This window comes from Patagioenas fasciata, chromosome 32 (genome assembly GCF_037038585.1).
Source record: "Patagioenas fasciata isolate bPatFas1 chromosome 32, bPatFas1.hap1, whole genome shotgun sequence".
Taxonomy (NCBI): domain Eukaryota; kingdom Metazoa; phylum Chordata; class Aves; order Columbiformes; family Columbidae; genus Patagioenas; species Patagioenas fasciata.
The window spans coordinates 1,785,380-1,803,053 of record NC_092551.1 but is presented as its reverse complement, the minus strand read 5'-3'; the positions used below and the strand labels follow the sequence as shown (position 1 = coordinate 1,803,053).

Here is a 17,674-nt window from a genome sequence, read left to right as displayed (position 1 = left end):
GCCAGGAATGAGTGCGGTGACCTGAGTTTCTAGATGGCGCTAGGAAGGGAACAATACACTGCTACCAACCATTCAAGTCAAACTATCTGTACAGACGAAACAATGACAGCGGGATGCTGAGAGCAACATCTGGATCTCCCCGCAAACACACATTTTGCTAAAATGGTAACAATTTTTACAAGTCATCTGCTCACTGTGGCACCTCTAAAAGGAAAGAAAGGCATAGCTGGCAAACGCAATTCACTACCTGCAGCAACTCTCATTTTTCGTCCAAATCATATAAACAACCCTATTTTCAGCCACGCAGAATGACGAGATGGTGTCTCAGGGACTTTGTCACTACGTTGTCCCACATCCTGCTTCTCTCTGCAGGCCAAACGCACCTCCATCCCGCACCCTGGGCACACCAGCCCTGGCTCATAGGTGTCTCTGAGCCTGCGCCTCATGTACATCACTCAGCTCTGGAAGATGGATGGAGGATGAGTCTTCACAGTCAAAGTACAGTAAAGAAAGATGGGTAATTGAGTTGTACTTCATAAAGAATGTGTCAAGGGTTTTGATTGTGGGGTGACAATACAACCATGGCAGATGTGTTGTTAGCCCCCTCTCCCCCACCTTCAGCCCCTCTCTCTCCCCCATTCCCACTCAGGACAGGTGATTGGGAGGGAAAGAAGGATAGATAGAAGAGAATTGGAAAAATTAAAGATGTTTTACTAATGCTACTAATAAGAATAGAGAAAATAATACAAAATATACAAAACCAATCTTGAAAGCCCCAGCAACTGCAGAGCTGGCACCTGAAGTCCTGGACTGGACTGTGCAGCCAACCGGAGCTGGATTCAGTCTGTCATGAGGCCTCAGTTCGCAGGGACGACCAGCAAGGTCCTCTCCTCATCTCGGCCATAAGCAAAATGGACGAGATCCTCGTGATCTCCCACTTTTACATGAAGTATTCACGTGAATGGGATGTTATACTCTGTTTGTCAGTTTCTTGGTCACCTGTTTCTCATTGCCCCTCTCGCGAGATGCGAATCTGTCCTTATCAATAACCTCACATTCCATTGCTATGTTTACCAAAACATGGATCTGGTTCTCCAGGAAAACGCAGCTGATATGAAGGTTTTACCTGACAGGCAAATTCACTAAAAGAGAAACTTGTTTTTAACAAAACCAGGACGGAATGCCATTCTTATTATGAAGTGCTTGACCTCGAATGAGACTTCAATTGAAATGCCTGCATACAGTCACTAAAATGCATGTGCTCTTCCCAGACAAAACACGTGCAAGGTTCACATACCTGTAAGGGCATTTCTGGATCAAATTCAAACTGAGGAATAAGTTTAGACCAAGGTTCAAACTTCTTCGTTTCTGGATCAATGTAGAAGTCAAAGACTGTGCCCTGAGAGGGAAACTTGATAGTCTTGAATTCTGCCACCCACCACTTGCTGAACTCCACTCTGTAGTCCACAAGCTATAAGACAAAAAGTGGAGAAAATACACTAATCTGGATCAATTAATTAGTAATGGAGAATGTTATCTATCCCAGTCCACCAGAGCGGGATTAGTCCTTAAAATATATTCCACAGCATAAAGTTCTTATCATTTTTCCTGCTATTAAGCCTAATTTTTCATTTTCTTCATTTCTGCTCATCAGTCCTATTTATTCATCTAAATAATTCATCCTCTGTGTTGATCACTCTTGGTATGTCTGAGACTAGATAGATGGATCAATTTGAAAAAGAGAAATACGTGCCTATGACTAAACAGACCACTTGATTGATTCTTGGTGCCTACTTCTTCCAACAGACAAGGACACAACATCCGTCTACATCTGTGCTCATGGTCAGTCACAGCATGCATACCAAAGCCTTTCCTCATCAACCACACCACTCTATTCAGAGTGAGTTGTTGTCTTCTGGCTTCTTTTCAAGCCACAACGTTTCAGACAAGCAGGACTGCAGACACCAGCGTACCAAAGCAGCAGCGAGGGTCTGCCCCTTTGACCCCGCCGTGATTCTGCGCTGCCACATTCCCCTCAAAGCACCCGTTTCCTTGCTTTTCCCCATTGTATCTTTCTACACATGGAGATTTTGGAGCATCTGAATTTTTTCAACTGGGGTGACAGTTTTGCTTTAGATGCTGGGTCAGGACTCACAAAATGTGCTTAGTCCCCTCCTCTGCCCTAGGTCTCCTGTATGACATTGGGCCAGCCATTCTGCCCAAACACCTTCCCATGTGGACAATGGGAACTGGAGAGAGGTGGAGGGGAGGAGGAGAGGAAAATTGCTGTGAGAAAGATGTTTGTGAAATACCGGACGCATCATTTAGCCCGTTTTAACAGCACAGTTTGTTCCTGGGGTGTCTGCGGGTCTCTCCTCCCCATAGCCATACAATGTGGGGTCACCAACACATTGTCCATAGGCTGCTCGGCCTCCATAAGGAAACCTGGGTTTGTTGCTGAACTGAACCAAGTGTCCTCCATAAAGCCTCCTGAGCCACAGTCCCTCAAAAGACCAGTGGATTTGAAAAACACATTAACAGTATCCACGATTTTGCAGACTCGTGCTATTCAGAGAGGCAGAATCCCTGTAATTCTCCGTTCTCCTGTTGTTCTAACTCCTCGGCAGCGGCAGCAGAGTAGCCCGCAGTGGAGCGGGACGTGCGTGGCTGCTAAAAGCTTTCCCACAAGGGTGCCCTTACCCCACACAGCCAGACCGCCTGCAAGCGCGCTGTGCCGCGCTGCCCGCCCTCCCTGACCCCGCGGTTAAATGGAGCCACTCCAGCCCCAGCTCTATTGCCAGAACCGTGTGGAATTCAAACCACTTCCTTAATAAAAACCCCATATGGATTACCGCTAATTTCAGAGCCAGGAAATGGCAAATCTATCATCTGTTTTTATACAGGGGCCCCGCTACCCACCAACAAGCACCGAGTAGTGGGAAGCCTCCCAGACTGTTTCTCCTGACATTTCGGCCGCGAAAGGTCAGCGCGAAGGGCACCTTCGGTGGAAAGCAATAAACAGATTTTATATTGGATCATTTTTCATCAGGCTCCCCATTGCTCGGACTGCTGTATCCTCGCACTCTCAGCTCTGACATTTACAGAGCACCGCGGGCAGTAACGCACAGCCAGGCTCCCGGCGGAGCCTCCCGGAGGGTCGCTGTGCCTGCAGCTGCTCCTGCAGCCCACCCAGAGCCACTACCGCAGGCAGGAGCCCGGCCTGATGCACCCGAGACTGACTGTGCGGCATGGGGAACACAGCGGCCAGCTGCCACAGCACCGCACACCAGCATACTTGCGCTTGTACTGCTGAAGCAAAGACAAGTAGTGCTTCCCAGGCTTTATTGTGTTTTGTTTTGTTTCTTTAAGTCATCCTAGACTGGCAACACTAAGGCTGAGTATTTCCCAGCTGGCACATGGGAAATGGAGGCTCCACAAGGACCAAGGAAGCTGGTCTCGCACAGGTCATTCAATGGTCACAAGGTGTGATGGCACCAAGTGAGCACCCAGCTGAGCTTGAGCTGTGCTGTTCAGCACTTCCTGAAGCATCTGATCCTTGGCACGGAGCAAATCTGAAGAGACCAGCAGACACTCTAGGTCTGGCGTTAAGGTACATGAAAACACACAAAGAGACCCCTGGGAGCACTTGAGCAGCCATCAAGAACGGCAGTGCCTCCACCCGAGCTGGGGAGGGGTGTCTGGTGTTACATTCGTGGAGAGACCTCCCGCATAGTCCAGACAACACAGAGTTTGACACAAGCCCAGCGGAGATCAGACGTGGATCTCCAAGCCCTTGACAGCAGTGCAGTGTGGGCAGACCCAGACATCAGGACTACACACTTTAGACCTGAGGATAAGGCGTCCTCTGACTAGGGGATGCAACCACCCAAGAGTAGGTGTGCCCCTGTGGCCACGAAAGTCAATGGCACCTGGGGTGCGTTAGGAAAAGTATGACCAGCAGGTCAAGGGAGGTTGTTCCTCCGGCTCTGCTCTGCCCTGGTGACAAAACACCGGCTGGTTTGTGTTATGTAGCACGTCTACCTGTGCAGTCAGAAGGCTGAAAGACTGCTCCACTGATACATCCATCTGATAAATCAGCCTTAATTTGATCACATTATGCACATCCACAGGCTTCTATAAGTTAACCTTATGTTTCTCCCCAGTGAAATGCATCTGCATAAGCAAACATCCCTCCACCTTTACCACTGACCCCTCAGCTGTTCTCCGGTGGTGTTACACCCTGGATAACGAGGCCTTTCGTAAAAGGAATTGTTGTGTTTCTAGTTTATTATCACCTATATGAGAGCCCCAGGAAAACAGCATTACTGGCATAGCACTATGTTTCAGAAAGTATGAAGAAATCAAAACAACACAAAACCACACAAACAAACTGTGTGAAAGACGCTGAAGAGGCATCTTCCGTCTTACCTGATCTCGAAACATTGATCCACCAAAGGCCCAGACGGCAGCAAAGACAAAGTAAAGTTCATAAAGCTCCTTGGGACAGTCAGGAGGTGTGTTCTCCTCTGCCAGGAGACATTCAAGGAGGTAGCACAACATCTGAACCATACTCTGTTCAGGAATGGGAATAATCTTCTTAAATCTAAGGGATGGAAATTAGAAAGCAATACGTCCATCACAACCCAGGAAGACTAGAAATGCTCTTTCAGAACACTGGCATTCTGCTTGTCAGCGGTACGTGTCCTATTCCCAGGTACAATAAAGAGAACACCCATTCTCACACTCAGACCCGCTGGCACCGGCACATATACAAGTAATAACAAGAATCAGAAGTTTCAAGCATTTTAAAACTTTGATCTTCTTGAAAGAAGCAGAATGGAAGACTTGCTAAAGGCAATGATTTCCTGCGAGCACGATGAGTTCAAAAGCGGTCAAATAGAGGAGTAATAAAATAAACCCTTTCATCTTGCCATTTTACATTCATTTAAGCTACACTTACAGAATTCCAAACTAATATTGTAGCTGCACTGAAGTCCTCCATAAAGTAATTATAGCTATTTGAAAGGTTGGTTCTACGATTTCTGAATTAAGCAAGCTACCAAAACACTCAGCTCAGGGTTGCCTGCAGCTAATCCCGTGGATTTCACGCTCTGAGACAATGTTCAGCAAACAGAATGGGAAACGTCCGATTGACTTTGCTACCAACAGTCAACACCAACTTGGTCCCACAGAGAGAAGTTCCCTAGCACAATGTTTAAGTCCTGATTCCAGACCCTTCTGACACATCCCCCTTTTGGCTGACATCTCCCATGCTCACTGATTTTTCTTTTGTTTTTAAAGGAAAGTGCAACTATAGGAAGCAAGTAGAGGATGGGAGATGCTCCCTTAAGTTTTCTGGGACTCTACTTTGGCCAGTCCTCACCACAGTATGAGAAAGAGAATGGTTTCACATGATGATAAGCAAGAACCACATGACTTCCCTGTGGACACTGCTTTAAAGCCAAATCAAGCCAAGAAGCACTAGGACCCTTCCAAATACCCAAGTTCTTAATGAAAAATAACTTGTGGAGTGGGCTCAGGTCTAGCCTGACACATCAGGAGGCTGAAAAGCTTTCTCTTTGGGATCTGCCGGAATTATTTTCCAAGAGATAGAGAGTTGATACAGGAAATACAATAAAAATCAAATCAAAATCAGATGAAAACCAGATCTGACCAACACGATACAGGCAGGAGCGTCGCTTTGCCCACCTCGCCCTGCTGGTTCTCTGAGCTTAAGCCAATGATGCTCAGGGCTTCCAGGGGCAAGGAGGATCATGTGCAGCACAACCCAGCGCAGCACAGCTGGGCTGGACAGTGGCAGGTGTCCCCATGCCCTCACCACGGGTGACACAATCACTCATCAGATGGTACCTTGTTCTGAGGGTGTCCAGGCAAATGGGCAGGTACTTATCAAACAAAACGGTCAGGTTGGCTCTTTCGGACTGGATCTCTCGCCTGTCGATCCAGCTGCTCACTGGAGGATTCCAGCCCAGATCCGACGGGTTGATGTACAGGATCCCTTTAGGCCCAGGGTAAGAGAGAACATATAGTAAAGACATAGCAGAAACTGTTCCTTTCTTCCAGCAGAGTTTACCAGGTACTTTCACACAACTAAAACCCTATCAAATATGACGGGACGTCCCATTACCTGCCCCCTTTTCCTGCCCCACTGCAGAGTAGAAACATGAACAGTGAAGAAACTTCACCCTTGAAACCACGGCGCTTTTCATGACCTTGCCCTAAATTCAGAACATTGTCTTGTCTGAGCAGTTTCATTGCTCTGGGCCCCATTTCCCCATGTGTAAAACTAGGGGACACCTCCATTCCCTTCTCCCATACTTCATGCACTTCTTCAGAAGATCAAGAACTCTTTGGGACAGATACTGTCCTTCTCCTCATAAAGTCCATCCAAAGGGCTTTGCACAACAGGAGCACTCAGCAACGCTGAAGCCATGATCACCCACCAACAGTCAGAGTGCTCTGGGTCAATCTCCAGGATGATGACAGCTCCACATGTGCATTTGGGGTCAGGATCCTCAGTTTGTCTGTCAGAAACCTGCCCTGTCCACCCACGGCCGCTGTGATCTCAGGTTGGGTACTTGCAACAGGAGTCAAGTTGGCCAACAGAAGACTGGTTAATGGCACGAGATCCTCCTGGGTTCACGGCAAATCCCAGTGCGGAGCTCAGGCCAGGACTCACCCGCTCGGGACACGGTTGCTGGGGTGGCTGTGCGCAGGTGGCTGATCTCAAACACCAACCGCATCGTTGGGTTCAGAGGGATTCTCTCATTGCTCGCCAGGGTCAGCACCTGCATTGGGCAGACAGACAGACAGACAGAATGACATCTTCCCCAGGAACAGGAATGAAAAGCATTCAGCACTTTGCACTAAAAAGCTTGGTTGCTGCCAGCACAGTTCCTTGAGGGAATGCAGCTGATTTCCAGCAGGTAGTAGAACTGTCTTCCATGACTCAAAGGAACAGCACTCCCTTCGAGCGGCGGAAAAAGGTGTGGAATTATGACCCCACCCTATTTTTGAAGGGCCTGGAGTTACAATCAGGACATCTGTGATTATCCATGAGCCCAGTTCCAGGAAGGGAAATTACAATGAAACCATGATTTGAGCTATTTCCCCTCATGCACCATTTTCTATATGTGATATTGTTTGGTGTATCTGAAGAAACACAACCGCATTATTCTAGGAGGTGTTATTTCAGCATCTGCATTTTTAGGCTGAACCATGCCATGCAGTCAAAGAATATCTCCTTCTTTAACTTATATTCATTACCTTATTATCATCCATCACAGTATTAAGAGACTCAATCCACATTGGATCAATATCTCCATCTAGTACCATCCACTTGGGACCGTCATGCGTGATGTTGGCCAGCTCTCGCATGATTGATGAAAACAGGCCTGGGAGGGTGACAGGAAGATGGTGATGAACACTGAACTTGACACCTGCTCTAACGGTTTTCTCCAGCAACACAGTAAAAATTACTCTAATTAATGCTTTCCTCTCAAACATGCAAAACTCTATGTGCCTATACGTAAATATTACTATATCACAATACGGTTCTAGTTTGCTTTAAAGTGAAAAAAGGGTTATCAGTTATCACTACTGAAAATGATTGCAGACCTACGCACGAGCTTCATTCCCACCGAGAATCATAAGGGATAAGAAAAATGTAGAGTAGTTACTCAAAGGCAAAAGGCGGCATGAGTTATACAATGCAGAGAAAACCACCTGAATATGCCTAGGAAATCCTTATAAATATTTTTTTGTGGCTCAAAGTATATCAGGGCAATCAAGATGCATTAAACGCTGGGTCATGGCTTTAGTGAGACTGAGGGGAGAACAAGCACAGAATGACATTGAATGACAGAACAAAATGTTGGTAAAATCAAGGAGAGAGAGGACACAGAGTCTCAAGGGGAGTAAATAATGAATGTTAAGAAGACCACGAAGGCTGGGAATAGAGCAGCAGCACTGCAGAGCAAATGAAAACTCCACAAAACTATTGCTCTCCTCTACATGTGAAAATACCTCGGGAGATGCTGGTCTTCATGAGAAAACATCAGGCAAACATTAAAAAAAAGCCTCTCTTCCAGTGAATTGTGACAAGAACTCTTTTTTTTTTCTTTTTTTCTCCAGGACAAGCTATTTCTTTGTGATCCAGATCAGGAACAGCTGGTGGCACCATCTGACTGAAGACAAAGCTTGTGCTCAGCAAATGCAGAACGGCTCACCTGGAACAGGTGTGTGATCCCGAGACCGGGTCAACAAAAATAACGCTTCAGCGCCTCTGCCTCCAGCCAGTTCCTTACGTGTTGGACACACGCCTTGGGAACCACTCCGACATTATTAGCATCAGAAACAGTTGCTGTCTCAGGGCATCAGGGCTTCCCTCGGATACACCGCGGCAGCGGGGAGAGGAAAGCGCCTCTGTCCTGACCTTGTGCATCCACAGCACACGGCTCTCTTGGGGTTTAAAAGAAGAGTTTTGTTCTGCAAAGAACACTTTTGGGATTCCCATATGGGACCTTTTACCACCTAACATGTAGGACCTTTTCAACTTCTGATAATGTGACAGGATAAAACTGGGGAGCGGAAAAGCAGGGGCTGATCTGTAAGGGAACAGGTCACCTCTTGCTAGGCTGTGGTGGAGATTGCCTTGCTGGTCTTTGACAACATGAAACAACATTTTCAGGAATGGTTACTGCAGAAAATATCTGCCTTGAAAGCTCAGGGAGGAGTGCCACTATTTCATTTAAACCATCGCAGGCCAGAAACCACTGGACAGTCACCTGTAAAATGTCCCTCCTGCTGTTCGGTGTCACCGCTGCCCTCGATCTGCAGCCACTGCTGCAGCCAGTCTGCACAGTTCAGGCTGTACCCTGCACGTCCCTCTGCCACTTTGATTTAGGCTCCCTAATTACAATTAGAAAGAAATTAACCTGGCATTGGAGCAAAGCAGGGGGTCGGGAAGGGTCCATGGCGGGGCCAGGGGAGGTGGGTGGCAGCTCATCTGCTGCTGTGGATGATTCATGGTAATGTCTTCCCTCACCTCCCCCACACCTCCCAAACCCACCGCACACGTAAATCGAAGCTGCCTTTATGTATCAGTCACAACCCAACATTTCCACTCCAGATTTTCTGTAATCTTCCAGCAAGTTTGAAATGTTCCTCAGGAGTAAGCAGGATCAACAGCTTGGCAAACGCTGGTGTGCTACAGAGATCGGGCAGCCATACTGAGTGGAAAAACTGACGTTAAGGCTGCTGTGCGTGCTATCAGCAATGAAAACCTGGGGATGGGACATTTTTTGGGGTCCCAGTGCACACCACAGTGCAGGAGGGACATCTCTTCCATCACTGGTCCAGCCAACTCCCAAAAACTGCCTGCCCCACTTAGGAACTGGTAAGTGTTGGTATTAATGGGCATTAAAATTATTCTTAGGGCAATAGGATCAAGTAGGCTTATGCTATATTTCCCATGTGAAGATCAAAGAGCTAAAACATCCTGTGTATCCTTTCAACAACAAACTGTCATGTGGCTGTAGGCAGCAGACAAGCACCTGGGCTCTCAGACCTGCACATGAAGAACCAGTCACCCTGCTGCTGCTCGGGAAATTCATTAAAAATACCCGTCTTTATCTACATATTTCAGACATGAAATGACATTTACCGTCTTTCCATTCTCTTGTTGCTGGGTTAATGATGCCAAAGAGCTCATCATTGGTGACTGCCTTGGGGTTGAGGTCTGTCCAGACAGGACGTCGCTTCATTATCTGGTAAGTCCTGTTCAGGGATCTCATCACCTGAGACTTGCCCGTGCCCGCGTTACCCACCACGCAGACAGAGTGCCGGACCGTCAGCAACTCCTCCAGCTGCACCACCTGAGAAAAACACTCCCAAATTTTAGACAAAGATGCCAAACTGAAGTTCAGGTCTATAAAATAGGTCCCACTGGGCCACCTCTTTAGAAAGACGTGACCCTGAGACACAAGCAGATTTGACAATTGAGTTTGGTCCAGCCACTCTAATCACAATGGGTGAAATCCTCAGCCTGCAGATAAACTTTCAGCGCTGTTTATACTTGACAACCACCACCTGATGAGGCCCTGCTCTCCAGGGGCTACACTTTCATGAGCCTACAAAAGTTGGCCCCTTTGGAAGCCCAGAGACTGATCCAGTGCTGACTTCAGGAGCAGGTGCAACTGCCTCAGACCCAGCACAGCTGACTGCCCTCCAGCGAGATCTGCCTGCAAGGACAATGCTGTGCAGAGCTCTCTTTGTAGAAGCAAAGCTGTTTGAGAAAACCCAAATGATTTGATGGCGATGTGGGTGTAGCAGAAGATCTCTTGGTCTTACTTTGAGCACAAAGTTGTCCTCAGCCTGCAGCCGGAGGTCCAGCACAGCCTGCCTCACAAACGACTCAAAATTCAGGTCACGCTTCCGAGGCACATCCAGTGCAGGGAATAGATCCCCAATCAGCCCCATAAACACCGGCACATCATCCGTCACAATCTTGGGGATGTTGAAGTCACGAAGAGAGCGCATCAGAACCTGGTCTGCGGGTCGCTCTGGGTCATCTCGCTTGAGGGAGCCAGCAACAACCAGCACTGACTTAATGGCACGCAAGCCCCAGTCGCAGTGATCCTACACCAGAGGAAGAAAAAAAAAGAGGCATGAGTTTATGCTTAGACAGTACCATGTAGGGTGAAGAACCACCATTCCCAAACTGCCAGACTAGTAAGCAATGAAAATACATCTAAATCTGTTATTTGCATTGTGGCCAGAGACCTTCTCCAGCCTGAGTGACCTGGTTTCCATCTCAGTAGGTGAGATTCCCGTCAGGGACAGTATTAAAGAGTCAAATAATTCAGCTGTTCAGACCATCACATGGGCTCACAGTTGGCAGTAAGACAGCAGCAGGATTTGCACTCCAGAGACCAAAGCAATTTGTTTCACCTAAATCATAAAGCACCTATAGCAAGGCCAGCCAGCCCCCTGCATCTGCAGGAGCCACCAAGGTGAAAGGCTTGTTAGTCCATTATGAGGCCCCAAAGACCCAAGTTTCTCCACCCTGCCCATCACAAGATGACAAGCCTGTTTGGTCTCAGAGGAGGTCCAGGAATAAGGGGTCAGTAAAGACATTGCTGAAAAAGTACCACAAAACGGCATGAGAAGAACTCTCAAGCCAACAAACAACTGTTCATATTTCTGTCCTGTTAACACCCTCCAGAGCACAGCTCGACAGCTGACTGCTCTGTGTGGGAGGCCATGGCTTCCACCAGGCCCCTCAAGGCACAGCACCAAGTTTCTGCGACAGAGCATATCCCACCCAGCCTCATGCTGGCACAGCCAAGATCAGGTTTGTATCATCAGGAATCCTGATTCAGGTCTCCTCTGGACCCAGCTTCGATCTACACAAATCATGACAAGGAAAAATCTGATTTGCTTTGCACTGACAGTAACTCTAACAAGACCTGGAACCAGCCTAAGGCTGAACTCAGAGAGGGACACCAGAAACCCTTTGCAGGCAGGAGAATCAATAGGAAGAGACTGGAAAGCAAAAGGTCACTGAATACTACCCCAAACATGGTGTCATTTAAACTCACTGAAAGGTCTCCCATTAATGCAGCTGGTCAAATGCTTTTGTCCCTGCAGATGCTCCAGTAAAGCAGTCTGAAAATTTTATTGCTCCGATGATCACCAACCCTCTCCTCCCCCAGCAGCCAGTGCAAATGCAGTCATTAAATAAAAGCTGTGAAACGTTAGCCATGGAGCTGAGCAGCACAGTGCCATGTTTCTGCTGATTTTGGAGATTCATCATACCACTCAGCCACAGAATCAGGCTCACCTGCTTGGACAGGAGCTCTTTGCAGAGTTGGTAGAGAGTAATGAACTTCCTGGCTAACACCCGGGCCTCGATGAATCCCTCAGCCACCAACATAATTTCACAGATCAGCTCAAAGTCTGGCACAACCATCGCACACGGCCTAAAATGACAGGTGAGGAGGCATTGCAGAACAAGTATTTCTTGACTACAGGTCTTACAGGCAGCGCATTTGCAGCTTCATCTTCTAGGCCTTCTTTTATGAGCCAGGTCACCCTCTGCCTTCCCCACGACAAGGGACAGAGCTCCTTTGCCCTGCCTGTGCGTGCCCAGACCCAGGCCTGTTGTGCAAGGCTTAAACTACCTGCGAATGCCCTGTGCAAGTGAATTCCCCAAGGACATGAGGTCGAGCCTGGATGTTCCAAAAGACAGTTTCTGCCAGGTCACAAACCCTGACCTGGACTCACCTGAAGAGAGCTTTTAAATTCTCAGGTAGCTCTGTTCGCCCTGCGTAACCAGGGTTCATGGTGATGAAAATGCCTACTGATGGTACTAAGTTGATGTCTTCTCCAAGAAAATGGAAGGATTTCTTCTTCTCCCGTATTGCATCCTGCACGCTCTTCACCTAGAAATCAAGACAGTACTATAGTATCAGCGTTCACTGATGAAAAACACATCAGACAACGGTGCTTCCTTCGTTACTCTTGGCCTCGTGACAAATGGGGCTAATCACTCTTTTATTTTTTACCGGCAGCATAAAGCTTTATACACTGTTTGGAGTACATCAGCATGGCAATATCAATTTCCCATCTCAGTCAAACTCTGGCAAAGCAGAAAAAAGAGCTGAAGAGAGTGGAAAGTCAAAATGCAAAGGAGTTGCAAGACTTCACACCTTTGCTCCATGAGACAATGATGAACGTGGGTCAGGAAGAGCAACTCAGGAGCGGGAAATGTCCCCAGCACTGCCTGCATTCACCTTGGCTTTTGACATCACCTGTGGGACACTGCTCAGCACATCTCACAGCAAAAACACCACCAGAGGCTCCACCATCTCTGAACCAGCCAGCCCAGCAGAGGTCTGATGTGTGAGAGAGACACAGGGCAGTACAGGTATCCACAACATAGCCAACACCCAAACGCACTCCCCAAAGTCTATCACAATATGGGCCCATTATTCCCTTTACCCATCTCACCTCTCCCCACACAGCGTTGCTCTTCAGGACATCCCAAAACCCTCCTGTGCCTGCTCCGTTCCCTGACCAGGCCCAGAGAAGGGGTAGCACCTCCCAATAAGCTTGGCCTCAGCTCAGTTGTAAACTGACCACTTGATATCACTTTTAAAGATTTTGGGACATCAGATGTTTGATTTAAAACCAAAACCAGAAGGCAGAAGCTGTAAAACCTCTCCTAACACCTTCACTCACTAATATTATATTGTTTTTTATATTTGCCTGATTGCAGCTTTGTTCTGCTCATTCCTCTCCTTCCGAAGAGTTCACCTCTCTGCAAACAGCACCTCAGCGAGGGGCAAATCTCTCTCTATTCACCGCTCTAACCTCACTACTGTTTGCCATCTCAAAGTAAAGCAATTAATCGAATTTTTCCCTGTAAGGAACCATATCGACATCAGCTGCATGAGTAAGACAGCCAATTAAACATGGCCATGGTAACACTCCTAATAGCAGCCAGGAGACACCATGATGGAATGACGGCCGTGCCGCTTTCTTCAGCTGCCACGCTCCAGCCAGGAGCGAGGGAACCATCAGCAGTTGAGTCATTCCTGGGCTTCTTTTGTTCAGCTTCCCTTTTTATTTCAAGATCCTCAAAGACTTTTTTTCAATGACAACTTTAAACTAGGACCTGACGGAAGAGAAATTGAGAGGGAATGATACATAAACTCTTGTACCTGCCTGGGGCTTCTCTGGGATGCCACATAAGGTACCAATTATGAGTGAAACAGATGAGAAGAATGAGGAGTTCATGGAGGGGTTAAGAACAATGTCTTTGACCGAAACATTTACAGAAGTGTAGAAACTTCTGAGCTTTATATCTTTCTATAACACTGAGCCCAAAAGGGAGTCCAGGAACAATTCAGCACCTCAATCAGATATTAGGATCCTAAAACACGCACTCAGCTGACAGTTGGATCCTGAAGAACTTGGGCACTTTGGCACCTCAGTTTTCTGCACTGAAGCCCCCCAAGGCTTCCCCTGTATAAAATAATGCCAGGTTTCCTCATGGGCTGGTAAGAGGAGGGGAAGGAGGACGCGAAGTGACAGATTATATATATAAGCACGAGAGCACAGGACTTTCTGGCACGATGGGGAGGCCAGTCTCCCTTCCAGCCCTTCTCCAGGGATGCTGCTGCGCTTCACACGAGACTCACCAACACAATGCACTGAGCAGCTAAACTACAGAGGAGATGAGAAACCATTCGCCAGGGGAAACACCCATGCCCAGCTGGGCACCGCTCCAATAGCTCTGTCCCAGGTTTAATCCCACGGTGTCAGGGTACCCTGGGCAAGCGCGTCAGCAAGGGCCGCAGATCTGCCCCAGATTCCAGCTCCCGAGTGTCACCAGCTGACACTGGCTTTTGGGAGCACCACGGGGCTGCACACATTCCTCCAAGGAATGGTGCCAGTTGGCCAGGAATACCTTCCAAAGCCACCTGGCAGAGCTGTCGTTACAGACACCAGAACTAAATCCACAGCCATATAGTTTTGGAGACAGGTTAAGAAAATTAATCCTGAATGTATTCCCATTTCCTGAGTATGACACACAACCTGTGCCTGACCAGGGGTGATAAGGAACCCCCAGAAGTCCAGCGGATCTGCCCCAAACACCCCTCTTCCCCTCTGTGAAAATTATTCCCTACATTGCAGACTGAGCAGCCGCAAGTCAAGGCAGCTTCTCTGTCTTGAAACGATGCGCTGCAATTATCTCACAGCAGATTAACGACACGAGTGCTTTCCTGAGGAGGAACAGGTACAGAGCCATGGTGCGTAGTGGTCTGGGAAAAGATGCTACAAAGAATTGTCTTGGCACAAATGCTGTAACTGGGGCAAGAAAAGTGACAAATATCTTTGCAGCACGTAACTGCGACATCTTGGCAGTGCTGTGATATTCATGTGATTAATCTTGAGATCTAATCCCACACCTGCCTATACACAGAACTGAAACCGGCAATATGCAATTGCCATTTTTACCCTTGCTCCAAAGACTGCAGAATGGCTCTGCTCTGTTTGTATTTATTGATGAGTGTTTCTCCACTCACCTGTACAGCAACCACAGAAAGGACCTCAACTGAGATCCTGTTAAATTCATCAAAACAGCCCCAGGCTCCCGTCTGGGAAAGGCCTTTGTAAATATTCCCACAAGACTGGAAAAACAAAACAAAAACAAAGATTACAAGAGTGAAATCATAAATGGAATCAACTCCAGCAAAAAATTGATTTTATTTCCCAGCCTGTTTATTTATAGCAATTTACAGTCTATTGGGGGTATTTAGAAAAGTGCATGGAAACAGCAGGCACAACTCAATTATAATATTTATAGCTCTGCGCAGCTTGCCACTTTATCTGCTAATTGCACTTTCTCGATATATCTGTGCACCAGTTTCATTTAAAGGTCACTTGTGCTGAATTACTGATGGTCCCGTTTCCTGGGAGAGCCCATAAGCTAAATGAAATATGATCCCAGGCTACCAAAATCACTGTACCGTGCCAGACCGGCAGAGAGCAAGACTCAGCCTAATGATTCAGTGCTCTGTAGCGGCTGAAGGTTCACTATGTTTTGGGTTTATTCTGGGAGAGGATCCTGAGAAAACCAGGACAGGTCCCTCCCCGTGCCAGGGGCTGCCAGGTCGCGAGCACGCCGAGAAGAAACGACCAGGGTCCAACTATCAGCGCAGCCTTGGTCTCAGCTGAACAGACCAACATTTTTGAAGAATTACACATGAAATCTAACTCCAGAAAGGAAGGGAAATGCATAATGAGGCAGAGAAGATAGTTCGGGTCTCTGCCTCCTGAAGAACCTTGTGCAAATCTTAGAGAAGGAACGGGAGGAGAAGGAAAAGGCATTCAGCTTAAAGGAGTGTAGCAGGGATTTGGAGAGAGGTGATCACAGAATCCCAGCCTGGTGGGGCTGAAGGGACCTCTGGAGATCCCCCAGTCCAAGCCCTGCTCACGCAGGGTCACAGAGCAGATCACACAGGTGGGTCCAGGCGGGTTTCAATGTCTCACAGAAGGAGACTCCACACCCGCTCTGGGCAGCCTGGGCCAGGCTCTGGCACCTCCCAGCAAACAAGTTTCTGCTCATGTTCAGATGGAGCCTCCTGTGTTTCAGTCTGTGCCCGTTGCCCCTCACCCTGGCGTTGGGCACCACTGAACAGAGTCTGGTCCATCCTCTGACACCCACCCTGAGATATTGATCCATTGATCAGATCCCTCTCAGCTTCTCTTCTCCAGCTCAACAGCTCCAGCTCTCTCAGTCTCTCCTCACAAGAAAGAAGCTCCAGACCCCTCAGCATCTTTGTAGCCCACTGCTGGACTCTGTGCAGTTATTCCTTCTTAAACTGGGGAGCCCAGAACTGGACACAACTCCAGATGTGGCATCACCAGGGCAGAGCAGAGCGGAAGGAACAACCTCCCTTGACCTGCTGGTCATACCTCTCCTAATGCACCCCAGGTACCATTGGATTACTCTCATCCTTCAGGTTTGCTCGGGCCCTGAGCATCCCCAGCCCCATGTGACCGCACTGCAGCCGAGGTGGGAGCCATACCTTGTAGCCCATCTGCTCGGAGCAGTTAAACACGTACACCATGATGCCCAGGGCTCGCCCCAAATCTTTCGTAGTCTCCGTCTTGCCAGTGCCCGCAGGGCCTGCAGGTGCTCCGCTCATGGTCAGGTGCAGTGACTGGGTCAGGGTGATGTAACATCTGTCACAGTGAATGATGAATGAAAAAAGGAAATATGTCCAATAGGTCAACTGTGGGCTGCAGGGCAATAGCACTAGAGCATTGCACTCAGCAGAGCCTCTCCTCTGAAAAGCTGTACGTGAGCAGGGGTCATGTCTGAGCTGAAAGCCTTCTTGGCATTAATTACCACCTCTGCTCAGCTCTGTTTTCTCCAAGAGATACTCATCTTCCACCAAGGTCTGCCCAAACCTCTTCATGTCCAGCTTGTGTTCTCTCTGGATCCTCATACAACTCATGGATATTGGGCACATCTCAGGCAGTATGAGAAAAGGACAGCTTTTCTGGAAGACCTGTCACTGACAGAAACCTGCTCAGGTGGCCTATGAGTGAACCCAACTCAAAGCTGCAGCAAGTCCCAAAGTTTCTCCATCATGTTGATGATGGACACTGGGGTGGTGTCCACATGTGAGTATCTATACTACCTGTATAAGCCACAGAGGTGTAGTCAATATAGCCAACAAAACCTGATGATACCTGGGGGCTTGACGCAGCTGACTAACACAGGTGACTAGAGCCACCTGAGATGCTCTTGGTTGCTGAAATGTCACATAGGGTGGAGAGATATGACAAGGGGTCCATAGGAGACTTTTACACTTCTGGATTGGCAGCTGGAAGCCAGGTGGGACAACACAGAGTATCTCAAGTAACCCTAGGTGTCCCCACTGAGGCAACCAGGTAGATGTCTGCTTCAAGATGGGATGAAAGCTCTCTAGACTCACCAGCTTTATGGACTGTGGACATCTTGTGCACAGGAAGACACCCACAAGTGTTTTAATGTGTGAGCTGAATCCCACCCAGGGATCTGATGTACAAATTCCCCAGAGGGTACCACCAAAAACCAGATAAGAGTTAGAGCTCG

At 48.0% G+C, this 17,674-nt stretch overlaps 1 pseudogene; it reads right to left on the bottom strand.

The window, feature by feature from the left end:
• LOC139825978 (dynein axonemal heavy chain 9-like) overlaps nt 1-17,674 on the bottom strand; it is a 117,652-nt pseudogene that overhangs the window by 54,301 nt on the left and 45,677 nt on the right.